The sequence below is a fragment of the Oncorhynchus keta genome, chromosome 21, assembly GCF_023373465.1.
Source record: "Oncorhynchus keta strain PuntledgeMale-10-30-2019 chromosome 21, Oket_V2, whole genome shotgun sequence".
NCBI classification, from domain to species: Eukaryota; Metazoa; Chordata; class Actinopteri; order Salmoniformes; family Salmonidae; genus Oncorhynchus; species Oncorhynchus keta.
Genome location: NC_068441.1, coordinates 32474293 through 32489969, shown reverse-complemented (window position 1 = coordinate 32489969; position 15677 = coordinate 32474293). Strand labels below are relative to the sequence as shown.

General features: G+C 41.2%; 1 pseudogene; it reads right to left on the bottom strand.

Annotated features, from left to right (window-relative positions):
• Positions 1-3940: 3940 nt before the first annotated feature.
• Positions 3941-5126, bottom strand: LOC118399796 (caveolin-2-like; annotated as a pseudogene).
• Between the last annotated feature and the right edge of the window lie 10551 nt (positions 5127-15677).

Here is a 15677-nt window from a genome sequence, read left to right as displayed (position 1 = left end):
GCAATCACAAAATACTGCAATGCATATACGGTATATAGTAAGTAATCATCATGATATTAAATTCCCCACCTCCCAACTATTGGCTTAAAAACCTCCGAGCCTTTTTTTCAAATTTCGGCTAAAATACCTAAATCTAACTGCCTGTAGCTCAGGACCTGAAGCAATGATATGCATATTCTTGATACCATTTGAAAGGAAACACTTTGAAGTTTGTGTAAATGTGAAATTAATTTAGGAGAATATAACCAATCAGATCTGGTAAAAGATAATATAAAGAAAAAAACATGCATTTATAAAAAATAATTGTACCATCATCTTTGAAATGCAAGAGAAAGGCCATAATGTATTATTCCAGCCCAGGCACAATTTAGATTTTGGCCACCTGAATTTAGGAACAATAATCGAATTCAGGCATTTTAGGCCAATATTAGTTCTTTAAATTGAAACTTTTTATCTCCAAATTCATTGTAAGTATTGTGCAATATACAGTTATCAAATGGTAGAATGACTTTATTATGAAATGGTTTAAAACAAAACAAAAGGTCAACCATAGTTTCCTCATGTTGTTTGTCATGTCCATGGGGAGGATATTTTGTTTTTTTAAAGTGGTACAGTAAAATCCAAACGTTTGATATATTCCTTCTCACCCATGGTGACCTGATTATGTAAAATCTGCTTTTCTCATGATAACATTCACTACAGGACAAACTCCTCACCTCATAGAGGAGGTCTTGAGTGGTACCACTGAGTACTGTCAAGCAATAAACATTCAGGCCAGTTGTGTGTGTGAAACACGATTCACTTCAAATACAGGGAGTTTGCCTGTGCTTGTTTAATTAATTGAAGTGCCCCATTTCCTATTCTGGGAAGGCAGGGGCCTTTCCAGGGAGGAAGAGAGCAGCGTCCAGACCCTGAGCTGTGAAGTGAAGATGTAATGAGGTACTAGATGTTAGCATAAGAATGGCTGATGACATAATCAGGTCATAATACAATAACAAGAACCCAGCTACTTGAATCGTATTACTGTACTGAGTACAACATTGATATTGAGAAAAGTTGTGTCTCTTAGAAGAATAGGGGACATTTCAATTGAATGGTTTTGTATATGAAAACAAATCTGGTATTGCTGCATATTGATCAAAATCTTTAACACTTTATTTTAGATATCCTGCAATCCAATTTTTATCAGAATATATATAATAAAAGTAAAGCTATAGTAAACGTTAATGTTCTACTATACCACAAAAAATTGTGGAGTCACATTTTGAACTGTGTGGTCAGGTTTTATTGAAATAACACTATACACCAGTGCTGTCTGAATAATACTGAATGTGCTCATCAAACATGGGAATCATCTGACACTATCACATGAGAAAAGGACAACTCAACATTTACATTTAAGTCATTTAGCAGACGCTCTTATCCAGAGCGACTTACAAATTGGTGCATTCACCTTATGACATCCAGTGGAACAGCCACTTTACAATAGTGCATCTAAATCTTTTAAGGGGAGGGGGGGGTGAGAAGGATTACTTTATCCTATCCTAGGTATTCCTTAAAGAGGTGGGGTTTCAGGTGTCTCCGGAAGGTGGAGATTGACTCCGCTGTCCTGGCGTCGTGAGGGAGTTTGTTCCACCATTGGGGGCCAGAGCAGCGAACAGTTTTGACTGGGCTGAGCGGGAACTGTACTTCCTCAGTGGTAGGGAGGCGAGCAGGCCAGAGGTGGATGAACGCAGTGCCCTTGTTTGGGTGTAGGGCCTGATCAGAGCCTGGAGGTACTGAGGTGCCGTTCCCCTCACAGCTCCGTAGGCAAGCACCATGGTCTTGTAGCGGATGCGAGCTTCAACTGGAAGCCAGTGGAGAGAGCGGAGGAGCGGGGTGACGTGAGAGAACTTGGGAAGGTTGAACACCAGACGGGCTGCGGCGTTCTGGATGAGTTGTAGGGGTTTAATGGCACAGGCAGGGAGCCCAGCCAACAGCGAGTTGCAGTAATCCAGACGGGAGATGACAAGTGCCTGGATTAGGACCTGCGCCGCTTCCTGTGTGAGGCAGGGTCGTACTCTGCGGATGTTGTAGAGCATGAACCTACAGGAACGGGCCACCGCCTTGATGTTAGTTGAGAACGACAGGGTGTTGTCCAGGATCACGCCAAGGTTCTTAGCGCTCTGGGAGGAGGACACAATGGAGTTGTCAACCGTGATGGCGAGATCATGGAACGGGCAGTCCTTCCCGGGAGGAAGAGCAGCTCCGTCTTGCCGAGGTTCAGCTTGAGGTGGTGATCCGTCATCCACACTGATATGTCTGCCAGACATGCAGAGATGCGATTCGCCACCTGGTCATCAGAAGGGGAATGGAGAAGATTAATTGTGTGTCATCTGCATAGCAATGATAGGAGAGACCATGTGAGGTTATGACAGAGCCAAGTGACTTGGTGTATAGCGAGAGTAGGAGAGGGCCTAGAACAGAGCCCTGGGGGACACCAGTGGTGAGAGCGCGTGGTGAGGAGACAGATTCTCGCCACGCCACCTGGTAGGAGCGACCTGTCAGGTAGGACGCAATCAAGCGTGGGCCGCGCCGGAGATGCCCAACTCGGAGAGGGTGGAGAGGAGGATCTGATGGTTCACAGTATCGAAGGCAGCCGATAGGTCTAGAAGGATGAGAGCAGAGGAGAGAGAGTTAGCTTTAGCAGTGCGGAGCGCCTCCGTGATACAGAGAAGAGCAGTCTCAGTTGAATGACTAGTCTTGAAACCTGACTGATTTGGATCAAGAAGGTCATTCTGAGAGAGATAGCGGGAGAGCTGGCCAAGGACGGCACGTTCAAGAGTTTTGGAGAGAAAAGAAAGAAGGGATACTGGTCTGTAGTTGTTGACATCGGAGGGATCGAGTGTAGGTTTTTTTCAGAAGGGGTGCAACTCTCGCTCTCTTGAAGACGGAAGGGACGTAGCCAGCGGTCAGGGATGAGTTGATGAGCGAGGTGAGGTAAGGGAGAAGGTCTCCGGAAATGGTCTGGAGAAGAGAGGAGGGGATAGGGTCAAGCGGGCAGGTTGTTGGGCGGCCGGCCGTCACAAGACGCGAGATTTCATCTGGAGAGAGAGGGGAGAAAGTGGCAAAGAGCTTCCTAGGGTTAGAGGCAGATGCTTGGAATTTAGAGTGGTAGAAAGTGGCTTTAGCAGCAGAGACAGAGGAGGAAAATGTAGAGAGGAGGGAGTGAAAGGATGCCAGGTCTGCAGGGAGGCGAGTTTTCCTCCATTTCCGCTCGGCTGCCCGGAGCCCTGTTCTGTGAGCTCGCAATGAGTCGTCGAGCCACGGAGCGGGAGGGGAGGACCGAGCCGGCCTGGAGGATAGGGGACATAGAGAGTCAAAGGATGCAGAAAGGGAGGAGAGGAGGGTTGAGGAGGCAGAATCAGGAGATAGGTTGGAGAAGGTTTGAGCAGAGGGAAGAGATGATAGGATGGAAGAGGAGAGAGTAGCGGGGGAGAGAGAGCGAAGGTTGGGACGGCGCGATACCATCCGAGTAGGGGCAGTGTGGGAAGTGTTGGATGAGAGCGAGAGGGAAAAGGATACAAGGTAGTGGTCGAACTCAAAGCACAGTTCAAGTGCATACCAGATACAACAGTATCCTAAATGAGTGTGAATCTTTTACACATTCCCTTTTTCACCTTAACTTCTGACGACATCTTAGATAAGTAACCAATCACCTTGTTGGAAATTGTTTTTAAAAAGTATCCAGTTTTGATCAATCACACTGATCTCAGTTCAGTTGTAAGATCCCATGATCCACCAAAAAGCCTGTAGTTGTGCCCCTGGTCTGATCCTAGAGCATCCTACAAATACTTTGCCCAGGCCTGATAGTCTCCCAAGAGGACATTCCATAGTAGGGTAACATTGGGAACAAACCCATATTCCAAATCCTGATTTTGTGTGAAGGTCCAATATTCTGTCATTCCAGAGTCAGGCGAAGTCTGATTCCATCGTAGCACTTTGATGCACTAGTGAGGAATGGGCGGACACCAATGTCCAGTACGATGCTCCATAGGCTCTGCAGCCAGTATGTGATTATAAGGACAGGATGCACGAATGGGCTAAAGAACCTTTCAGGATTAGATAGAGAATACAGGGAGTAAGTAAGAGAAGAGAAGAGTGTCAAGATGGTAACTTATGGTTCACCCACTTTCAACATCTATTTCATGTTGGTTCAACGTCATTTCATTGAAATGACGTGTATGCCCAGTTGGCATATATTGTATTCAGTGAACAGTGAACTGATATTATAGATGTACCATATGTGTAGGAAGCTGAGGATGGCGAAGATCAGTCCGGTGATGATGGACACAGGGACGGCCAGCAGGACGGTCACTATGCGATAGATCCAGACCCTGGTGACCTCGAACAGGGCGTTGCTCCAGATCCACACTCTCCGCTACGTACTGACGCCGGCTCTGCTATCACATCCTCAAAGCTCACCTAGAGGCAGAATCATAATCTTGGGGTGATTGTTTATAGACAGACAGTTTGTTTTTGACACTCAAAGGAAAATATAGATAAACTGCAGTCAGTGACATGACCACCAGAGGGCAGTGCAAGTATACAAAAAACAACTGGGACATACCACATGTCTATAGAAATATAATACTCTTCAGATTTGTTTGATCGTTTAAGTAATTATGTTTGATTAATTGGGTTAAGACAGATAATCTGATTGAAAAAACAGCACCTTATATCAAGCTTGTGACAGTGTTACCCGTTTCAGGGTACAATCCTGAAAGCACAAAGAACTAATTCATTAAGTCATTCAAATTGACAAACATGTATTAACACAAAACAAATGTTGTCTGGTTAGCAGTTAGCTCCTGTTTTTATGGGTTGATGCATTGATGTGAGGTTGTGTGAAATACCTTCAAACACTCGTTGACTCCTCGAGGGTCTCTCTCATTCAGGAGGGGCTTGGTGTCACTAAGATCCACTAACGGGGACACAGCTTCCACCTCATCCATCCTGTCCCCCAGTTCAGCCTTCCATAGCAGCTGAGGCTCCTCATGTTCCTCATACAGGTATGCATCAAGGTCTTCATCATCAGTGTCTCCCAGGTCAATATTTGTCTCCACTGGATCTGTCTTTCTCATCATGGTGCCTTTAAAAGGGAACATGTGACGTAGAAGTCCGTCACTGGCCGCGGGCAGCATTTGGTTCTTTAACACACACACATATTCATCACTCCTCCCTGCACCATTATAAGATAAGTTAACAATGTGGGTCGACACACAAATTAACTTCTGTCTTGGTGCATGCATTTCACACTACTGTTTTTAGAATGAATTTCAATTAAATACAACAATTATTCAAATATGGGAGTGTAGAGAGTAAGAGGACCAGAAAGACTCACTCTGCCTACACACATATCTACACACTCACACCACACTGTCAAACGGTAACACTTTCAGACAGAGGATGGCCACCAGGCTGTTCACATGGGTGTGGCTAGCAGCAATGGGTTATATTGGGAAAGTGAGACTGGCCTGGTTGGAATTTTCAAAGGGGCTTTGGTGTGTGGATCACTTCCCCATACCCAGGGAGAGAGGAGAAGGTAGAGGGAGAAGGTAAGGGGAGAGGGGAGAGACACTCCCTGCTGCAGGATATAAATACCCAGAGAGAGGACGATATACAGACTGCTCCTATGATTACATTTACATTTACATTTAAGTCATTTAGCAGACGCTCTTATCCAGAGCGACTTACAGTGATCTACCCTGCCCATCTGATCTGAACTCAGATTGGGAACTCTGCAGGATACTTTTTTAAACTCTCCACTTGATAAGAAAAGGAGAATGTGGAACGTTTCCTACAGTAGGACTAAACTGTGATATGAATGTCATAGTGATATGGCAAGATGATCTCACAAACACATTTCAATACGGACACCAAAAATAGATAGGTTACTCATTGTTGTGATATCATTGACTTGGTGATGATTAGCCTGCCATGCATCTTATGTGGCTTATTAGAAGTAGTAACTTTACCTGGCCCAGGTCCCACAGGAACGTAATGCAAACCAGTCTAGGGTCGTATTCATTAGTGCACACTGTAGAAAAATGCTTTGCAATGGAAAATGAAAACAATTATTCTTAATTGACAAGTTCAGATATTTCCTCCCTATTTCAGCCCGTTTGCTCCCATTTTGTTCCTAATGAACAGCCACAAAACCAATATGTGCGCAACTATAGGGCAAAACTTAGATTGTTGACAAAATGTAAACTATATTTAGACTCCAATGTTTATTGAAAACATAAATGCATTTGCGCAATGAGCACTTGTTGTCTCTCAAATAAATCATTTTATTTGATGCTTAGGATTTTTTTCCATCTTAGCATTGACATGAAATCAGTCAAAACACCTCAAAACAAAAACAAGATAAAACTGTCTGAAAAGAGCCATTACGATTCCCCACATGGCAGTTTCTTGTCATTGTTGCTAGCTATCTGCCCATTCAGAATCAAATCAAATTGTATTGGTCACATACATATTTAGCAGATGTTATTGCAGATGTAGTGAAATGCTTGAGTCACACCAACACATGGACTTCTGCCCCATTGAACCATGTGCATCATTTTCGAGATGTCAGTTAATCTATCTATAATACTCATCAAAGGACCTTTATTGTGGAGGACGAGCTTGTGGGAATGGCTGGAATGGAATGAGTGGAATGGTATCAAATGCTGTACTTCAAACACATGGGAACCATGTGTTTGAAGCAATTCCATTTACTCTGTACCAACCATTATTATGGGCTGTCCTCTCCTCAGCAGCCTCCTGTGCCACCCATACTCAGAAGAAGAAGAGGGTCAACTAAGCTGTGTAAAGGCTGCAAAAAATGGAGACAAGTGGAAAGGGGAGAAGGAAAGGAACTTGTCTGTCTGCCCTGCATTAAAGACCAAAATTGGCTCAAGAAAATTGTGATAAATAAAAAAGTATACCAGGACCAAGAAATTGACAGCTGCACCATACAGGTTACAAAATAATTGGGAGGAGATTTCAATGTACTTATTCCATGGCACATGATTTATGAACTGGTACACAAAACGTAGCCGGATTCAAAATGTAGAGTTTTTCAATATAAATTATAATATCAAATTCTTGCAACCAATAAAATGTTTTATATATTGGAGATACAACCATCTCAGCTCTGCAGATTTTGCTGCGAAGAGACAGAATTAGTAGATTACTTGTTTTGGTACTGCCCATATGTAGATTGATTTTGGTCGCAGGTTCACAATTTGAAAAATTGCAAAACTTACTTGGGGATAACTATGCAAATAGCACTGCTGGGTGATTTGAAAAGTCATACTCAATTGATCGATGATATAGTAATAGTTCGGGATGCTGGCCCTCTAGGCAGAGTTGCAAAGAAAAAGCCATATCTAACACTGGCCAATAAAAATAAAAAATTAAGATGGGCAAAAGAACACAGACACTGGACAGAGGAACTCTGCCTAGATGGCCAGCATCCTGGAGTCGCCTCTTCACTATTGATTTTATCACCCTGTTCCAGGAGAATGTTCCTGCAATTCTTCAGGATTGGTGGGTCATTGAAACTGGTGTTTTGTGGGTACTATTTAATGACAGTTGAGGACTTGTTGAGGACTTGTGAGGCGTCTGTTTTTCAAACTAGACACTCTAATGTACTTGCCCTCTTGCTCAGTTGTGCACCGGGGCCTCCCACTCCTCTTTGTATTGGTTAGAGCCAGTTTGCGCTGTTCTGTGAAGGGAGTAGTACACAGCATTGTATGAGATCTTCAGTTTCCTGGCAATTTCTCGCATGAAATAGCCTTCATTTCTCTGAAAAATAATAGACTGACAAGTTTCAGAAGAAAGGTCTTTGTTTCTAGCGAGTTTGAGCCTGTAATTGAACCCACAAATGCTTATGCTCTAGATACTCAACTCGTCTAAAGAAGGCCGGGTTATTGCTTCTTTAATGAGCACAACAGTTTTCAGCTGTGCTAACATAATTGCAAAAGGGTTTTCTAATGATCAATTAGTCGTTTAAAATGATAAACTTGGATTAGCTAACACAACGTGCCATTAGAACACAGGAGTGATGGTTGCTGATAATGTGTCTCTGTACACCTATGTAGATATTCCATAAAAAATCTTCCATTCCCAGCTACAATAGTCATTTAAAACATTAACTATGTCTACACTGTATTTCTTATCAATTTGATGATATTTTAACAGAAAATGTGCTTTTCTTTCAAAAACATGGACATTTCTAAGTGGTAGTGTATATTTACAAAAATATATTTATGGGGGATTGGAAATTATGCAGACAATTACATTGATAGAAGCCACAATCTATCTGCAATATTCCATCTGATCTACCCCCCCCAAAAGAAAAGATGTCTACAGGCTGCAGCCCAATAGTGCCCCCAGCTCCAGACCAGACGTCCTATAGACATGCTGTACATTGTGGAAGTGAGAGATTTTCTAGGTCTTATAGTAGACTTGCAGTAATACCCATTGCTGTGAGTGAGGTATTGTGTTATAGGACCATCAGTACTGTATGAACATGTCCATGCTTTCCCAGCTGCCCATGGATACCATGCATATCTCTGGCTATTGATGTGGTGAGGAAATCACAAGTTAAGCAGGTGATGATGTGTGGTCAAGAGAAGACAAGAAAGGTCTAAACTTTTTCAGATTCCGAAGCCTCAGCATCATAAGTAGGCTATTGTGACCTGACCAGCAAAAACTCCATTGGCTATAATAAGGGCTTAGCTAAAGCCTGTTAGGGATCATGCAAATTTTCGCAGCTTTTTGTTAAAAATCGCGCAACATTTCAAAGTCCCGCTACTCATGCCAGGAATATAGTATATGCAAATGATAAGTATGTGTGTATAGAAAACACTCTGAAGTCTCTAAAACGGGTTAAATTGTGTCTGTGGCTATAACATAACGTGTTTAGGAGTAAAAATCCCTCGGAAAACTGTTCACCAAAAACACAAAAAATATATTAATCTGCCAGTCAATGTATTGTCTAAGGCGACCGAAAATAAATGAGGATGCCCTGTAAACACCTACAGCTTCCACACGATGTCGCCAATACTGGCATTTCCAGTCTACTTAATCCTTGGTTAGATGACGTATTGGCCCTTCCTGTTTTAGGCTCACCACAGGATGTTATGAAATTGAAAACAATGGAGGATGATTTCAAGACTTGCTGCTATCGAATACATATCGCCCGTGATCAATTTGATAGATTATTAACGTTTATTAATACCTAAAGTTGGTTTAGAAAAGTAGTTTGAAGTGATTTGTAAAAGTTTATAGGCAACTTTTGTAATTTTAAAAAATGCTGTTGCGTCTTGTAAAATGGAATATTCCTGGATCAGACCGGTCTAAGGAAAATGACATTTTGGCTATACAATGACGGATTTAATTGGGAAAAATACCCAATTGTGATGTTTATGGGATATATAGGAGTGTCAAGAAAGAAGCTCGTCAAAGGTAATGAATGTTTTATATTTTATTTCTGCGTTTTGGGTAGCGCCGGCTACCGCAAAATCTGTTGTTTTAGGTGACGTTCCAGTATTTTGGGGGGTGCATGCTATCAGATAATAGCTTCTCATGCTTTCGCCGAAAAGCATTTTACAAATCTGACTCGGTGGCTAGATTCATGAGTGTAGCTTTAATTCAGTACCTTGCATGTGTGTTTTAATGAAAGTTTGAGTTTTATCGAAAACTATAGGTGGCGCTCTAAAATTTCCGCTGATTTGATCCCGCCACAGGAACCAAGTCCCTAAGAAGCTTTTAGGGGCCAGAGTTATTCTTGTTCAGGTTACATGGCCACAGAAAAACTCCTTGCCCTAAACATAACCCTAACCCTAGCTTCATGTCCACATGCCAGTTCAACCCTAATCCTAAAATGTACCCTAATCCTAACCCTTACCCTAGCTTCATGTCCACATGCCAGTTCAACCGTAACCCTTACCCCAGCTTCATATCAACATGCCAGTTCAACAATAACCCTAACCCTAACACTTACCCTAATCCTTACCCTAGCTTGATATCCACAGCCAGGTTCAACCCTAACCCTAGACTCAACTCGGTTTGGTTTGCATTTAATTGTGTGACTTGTTCTATTTCTGTACATTTGTGCAACTATATATGTTGATGGGTCTGAGACTAGAAAAAATGCTTTAATTGAGAAGTAGACTTTGGTCTGAAGCCAAAAGGAAAGAAAATTCATATGAGCACCTCAATGCCTACTTCACCCATGCTCTACCAAGGTTTTCCAGCAAACAGCTTTGACCTACTACAGAAGCTGTTGGTATATTGTACTTCAAACAAATGGTAGGCATGTTGCTTAGGATTCAAACCTTCTCAAACAGCCTAATTCATACTCTCAGAGGAGGTGCTGCCACAATAATGTGATTTGTACTGCATACAAGGTGAGGGATTGGACTCTTCACAAACCACACTAAGACATTAACCCATTCCACTACCATTTCAAGCTTTTTTTATTATATGAAATCAAGCTTTGCTTATATACTTACAAGACCATCAGGCTTAATTTAGTAAGTAGTTTTGTCTTGTAGTAATGTGGTGCCTGCCTGTATTTCCTTAAATATTTATTTTAGCAATATATTTAGTTGCCCAACATAACAACAGGTGCTGGTGTGTTAAACCCAGTCACTCAAATATAGTATGTCTGCATTCCTGATTTATGTCACCATTAGCTTACCTGTGTAAAATTGACATAAGCTCAGAACAACATGTATTATCAATTGCTGTGCTGATCAATGGCAGTTCATTACCTCTGAATATGTAGTCCAAAGTTATGTTCGTATTTCTATTTCTTTTCGCAATGAAGATGGTGACGCTACAATTACACAGAGTTGTTCCACATTTTCTTACATTACAGCCTTATTCTAAAATTGATTAAACACTTTTTTTGTCATAAATCTACCCACAGTACCCCAAAATGACAAAGAAAAAACTGTTTTTTAGATTTTGTTTTGCAAATTTATACAGAATTTAAAAAATGGTTATGTGCTTATGGTTCTTATCTGCACCTTTGCCCCAGTCAAAGGTACTGAGCGCTCTGGAGCAGGTTTTCACCAAGGATCTCTGTACTTTCCTCCATTCATCTTTCCCTCGATACGGACTAGTCTCCCAGTCCCTGCCGCTGAAAAACATCCCCACAGCATGTTGCTGCCACCACCATGCTTCACCATGGGGATGGTGCCAGGTTTCCTCCAGATGTGACACTTGATATTCAGGCCAAAGTGTTCAATTTTGGTTTCATCAGACCAGAGAATCTTGTTTTTCAAGGTCTGACAGGCTCCAAGTAGGCTGTCATGTGCCTTTTACTGAGGAGTGGTAGAGATGGTTGTCTTTCTAGAAGGTTCTCCCATCTCAAAAGAGGAACTCTGGACCTCTGTCAGAGTGACTATTGGGTTCCTGGTCACCTCCCTGACCAAAGGCCCATCTCCCCCAATCTACCACAGGTGGACTCCAATCAAGTTGTTGAAACATCTCAAGGATGATCAATGGAAACAGGATGCATCTAAGCTCAATTTCTCAATTTCTATTAGCAAAGGGTCTGAATACTTATGTAAATAAGGTTTTTCTGTTTTTATTTTTAACAGATTTGCAAACATTTCTCAAAACCTGCATTTGCTTTGTCGTTATGGGATGTGTTGTGTAGATTTTATAGTTTTTTTATTTAGATTTAATCCAGTTTAGAGTAAGGCTTTAACGTAACAAAATGTGGAAAAAGTCAAGGGGTCCAAATACTTTCCGAATGCACTGTATGTTGGTAGCCAGTCTATAATAGCAATAAAGCATCTCAGGTTTTGTGATATATGGCCAATATACCACAGCTAAGGGCTGTATCCAGTCATGCGTTAGGTAAGAACAGCCATTAGCCACACCCCCTTTGGCCTTATTGCTTGAATATAATATAACACAACAGTAAATTAAAAAACCTGACATTCTACAGTATGATTTTATGGACAGTAGCATTCACTGACTGCACACAAAATGTTAACATCAGACTGAAGTCCATTCACAGACTAATCTCATTGATTTTCCACATCTGATGAATGCAGCAGCCTAATCAGACACCAATTAACCATCACTAGTCACCATGGTGTCCAAGGTTATAGGTTCACTGATGATGACAATAACAATCAGAAGCTGAGGAGCAAATATACACCATTTTACGTACTGTTGCTAGAAATGTTGCATCTAAGAGGCACTATATTTATTTAGAAACTGCATTGTTCCATTTGTGGGAATGTGAACTTGAGATTGTTGTTTCAAAACTGTAGAGAAACTGTACCAAAATATGGTGGTTGGAATGTGTAATTGTGTCTGACCTGTGCTTCATGTTATGTCCAACTGTAATTCAAAGTCTCTTCACCAAATAAATATCACATATCTTTTCCACAATTACTCAGTAATGACTGAGTAAGTTAAATCAGTGGAGAGGAGGGTAGGGTTTTTCTTCCATTAAAAGTTAAGATTGTACAAAGAGTGTCTTTGAGTTAACATTTCGGACTGCTCCAGACTCTGGGTTACTATGGCAACTCAAGAGCTTTCTTTTCAGGAACCGGCTCATCTCTGACTGTGATCAAGTACTGAATGTCATCTTTTCTTCACATCTCAAACATTAATATACCACCTGGTGTATAGAGAGACTGGATTAACTACAGTTAATGAGAACATTGCCATGGTGTGGGATTACATGAAGGTTCAGCTATATAATGGTAGGATGACTTTGGAAATAATGTATGTTTTATTTAGGAACCTAAAATAAAATATTATACAATTCAGCTTATTGATATTGCATTTAAGGGTTATGTAGAGCTCAAAGTAATGGAACAATGCAATAATTGCTAGGTGGGCTCCAGAGGAAGTAGAGACCAGGGCTCATTTGTTGTCTACTAATTACACTTATCATGATGTTGGACCGCCCATATGACCAATAAAAACACTTCAAAAAGGACTTGATGTTAAACTGGGTCATAGTAAAAAGGGTAGTGGGTGTGTCATATAGTCCACTATCAATGTTCCAAGGGGATTATAGAACTAGATAGAGATAGAGACACAGTATGTATGTATGTTTGTATTTATGTATGCATCTCTATCTCTATGATACTAGAGACATTCATTAGATTCAAGGACTCCAACCCAAGAAACCTAGTATTGTCCACTATCAGGTTTATAAAGGAGGTACTACACTTAGAGATACAACAATATTTGACAGATAATACAGATAATATGCATTATCACTTTGATACCAGAAACATGCATTTAATTCAAGGACTCCAACCCTTGATATTCTCCACAAGGCTTCTCTCCCTCCCTGCCAGACACTGTCGTCTATTATCTATTGTCATCTATTATTTGGGTCCAAGCATCTGAGAGCCTTTCATCTTTACTTGTCACGGTTTTCTAATGGTGAAGGAGAGTCGGACCAAACTGCAGCGCGTATATTGTGATCCATGTTTATTTACACAACATAGCACAAATCCAAAACACAAACTCTACAAAACAATAAACGTAGTGAAAACCAGCCTTAACTGGTGCAAACTAACACAGACTAAGGACATCAAGACACTCAGGACAATCACCCACAATACAACCAAAGAATATGGCTGCCTAAATATGGCTCCCAATCAGAGACAACGATAAACACCTGCCTCTGATTGAGAACCACTTCAGACAGCCATAGACTCTCCTAGAACACCCCACTAAGCTACAATCCCACTAAGCTACACACCACATACAAAAACCCATGTCACACCCTGGCCTGACCAAATACATAAAGAAAAACACAAAATACTTCGACCAGGGCATTACTTTACATCTCCCCACTTGTTTATCTCTGGACAGGAGTTAAATAAGCTTTTATCTGGTTCCCTGTCATAGAGTTGTACATTTTTCACCACCATGGACAGCTCCCCAACTCTTTATACCTTCAACAGGGTAATAGTGATGATCAGTGTGGCTGTACAACTGTAAGCAGTTCAGGTGTTATCCTATGGTTCACTGTATCCATATTATCTTACTACCTTGTTGATTTTTTACTTTGAGAAAATAAGTATTGAAATGAAATAATAGGCACTGAAAGCTTTAGCTTTGTAATTGGTTTATGTTAAATATTTGATAAGTGTGTTTATGGGAAATGAAAAAGATTATTGGAATTCTGTGTTGCGTAATACAATGTTGGTATCTGCACATTACATTTGAGTAATTTAGCATACGCTCTTGTCCAATGTGACTTACAATTAGTGCATATATCTTAAGATAGACATTTAGGTGAGACAAAATACAACTGTATCAGATATATTTTCCCCTTAACAAAGTATTTATCAGCAAAGTCGGTGCTAATAGGAAAAGACAAGTGGCTTTTTTAAGTGTATTTTCTTTCAATCTAAAACACAAATTAGCTTTCATCATGATCATGATTAAGTAAAACATTGTAAAGTTGGACCTGTAGTTGAGCAGGGTGAGAGATTCAAGTTCCCTGGCGTCCACATCACCAACGAACTGTCATGGTCCAAACACACCAAGACAGTCGTGAAGAGGGCACGACGACGTCTATTCAGGAGATTGAAAAAATGGGGCATATGTCCTCAGATCCTCAAATAGTTCTACAGCTGCACCATCAAGAGCATCCTGACTGGTTGCATCACCACCTGGTTTGACGACTGCTCGGCCTCTGACCGCAAGGCACTACAGAGGGTAGTGGGTACGGCCCAGTACATCACTTGAGCCAACCTTCCTGTCATCCAAGACCTCGGCAAGTGGTACCGGAGTGCTCATTCTAGGTCCAAAGTGCTTCTTAACAGCTTCTACCCCCAAGCCATAAGACTCCTGAACAGCTACCCCCCCCACCCCCATTTTAGCACTGTTACTACTCTCTGTTTATTATCAAGAAATAGTCACTTTACCTCTACCTACATGTACATATTACCTCAATTACCACGACTAACCTGTGCCCGTGCACATTGACTCTGTACTGGTACCCCCTGTATATACAATTGAAGTCGGAAGTTTACGTACACCTTAGCAAAATAAATTTAAACTCAGTTTTTCACAATTCCTGACATTTAATCTTAGTAAAAAATACATGTCGTAGGTCAGTTAGGATCACCACTTTATTTTAAGAATATGAAATGTCAGAACAATAATAGAGAATGATTTATTTCAGTTTTTATTTCTTTCATCACATTCCCAGTGGGTCAGAAGTTTACATACACTCAATTAGTATTTGGTAGCATTGCCTTTAAATTGTTTAACTTGGGTCAAAAGTTTCAGACAGCATTCCACAAGCTTCCCACAATAAGTTGGGTGAATTTTGGCCCATTCCTCCTGACAGAGCTGGTGTAACTGAGTCAGGTTTGTAGGCCTCCTTGCACGCACATGCTTTTTCAGTTCTGCCCACACATTGAGGTCAGGGCTTTGTGATGGCCAATCCAATACCTTGACTTTGTTGTCTTTAAGCCATTTTGCCATAACTTTGGAAGTATGCTTGGGGTCATTGTCCATTTGGAGACCCATTTGCGACCAAGCTTTAACTTCCTGACTGATGTCCTGAGATGTTGCATCAATATATCCAAATAATTTGAATCCCTCATGATGCCATCTATTTTGAGAAGTGCACCAGTCCCACC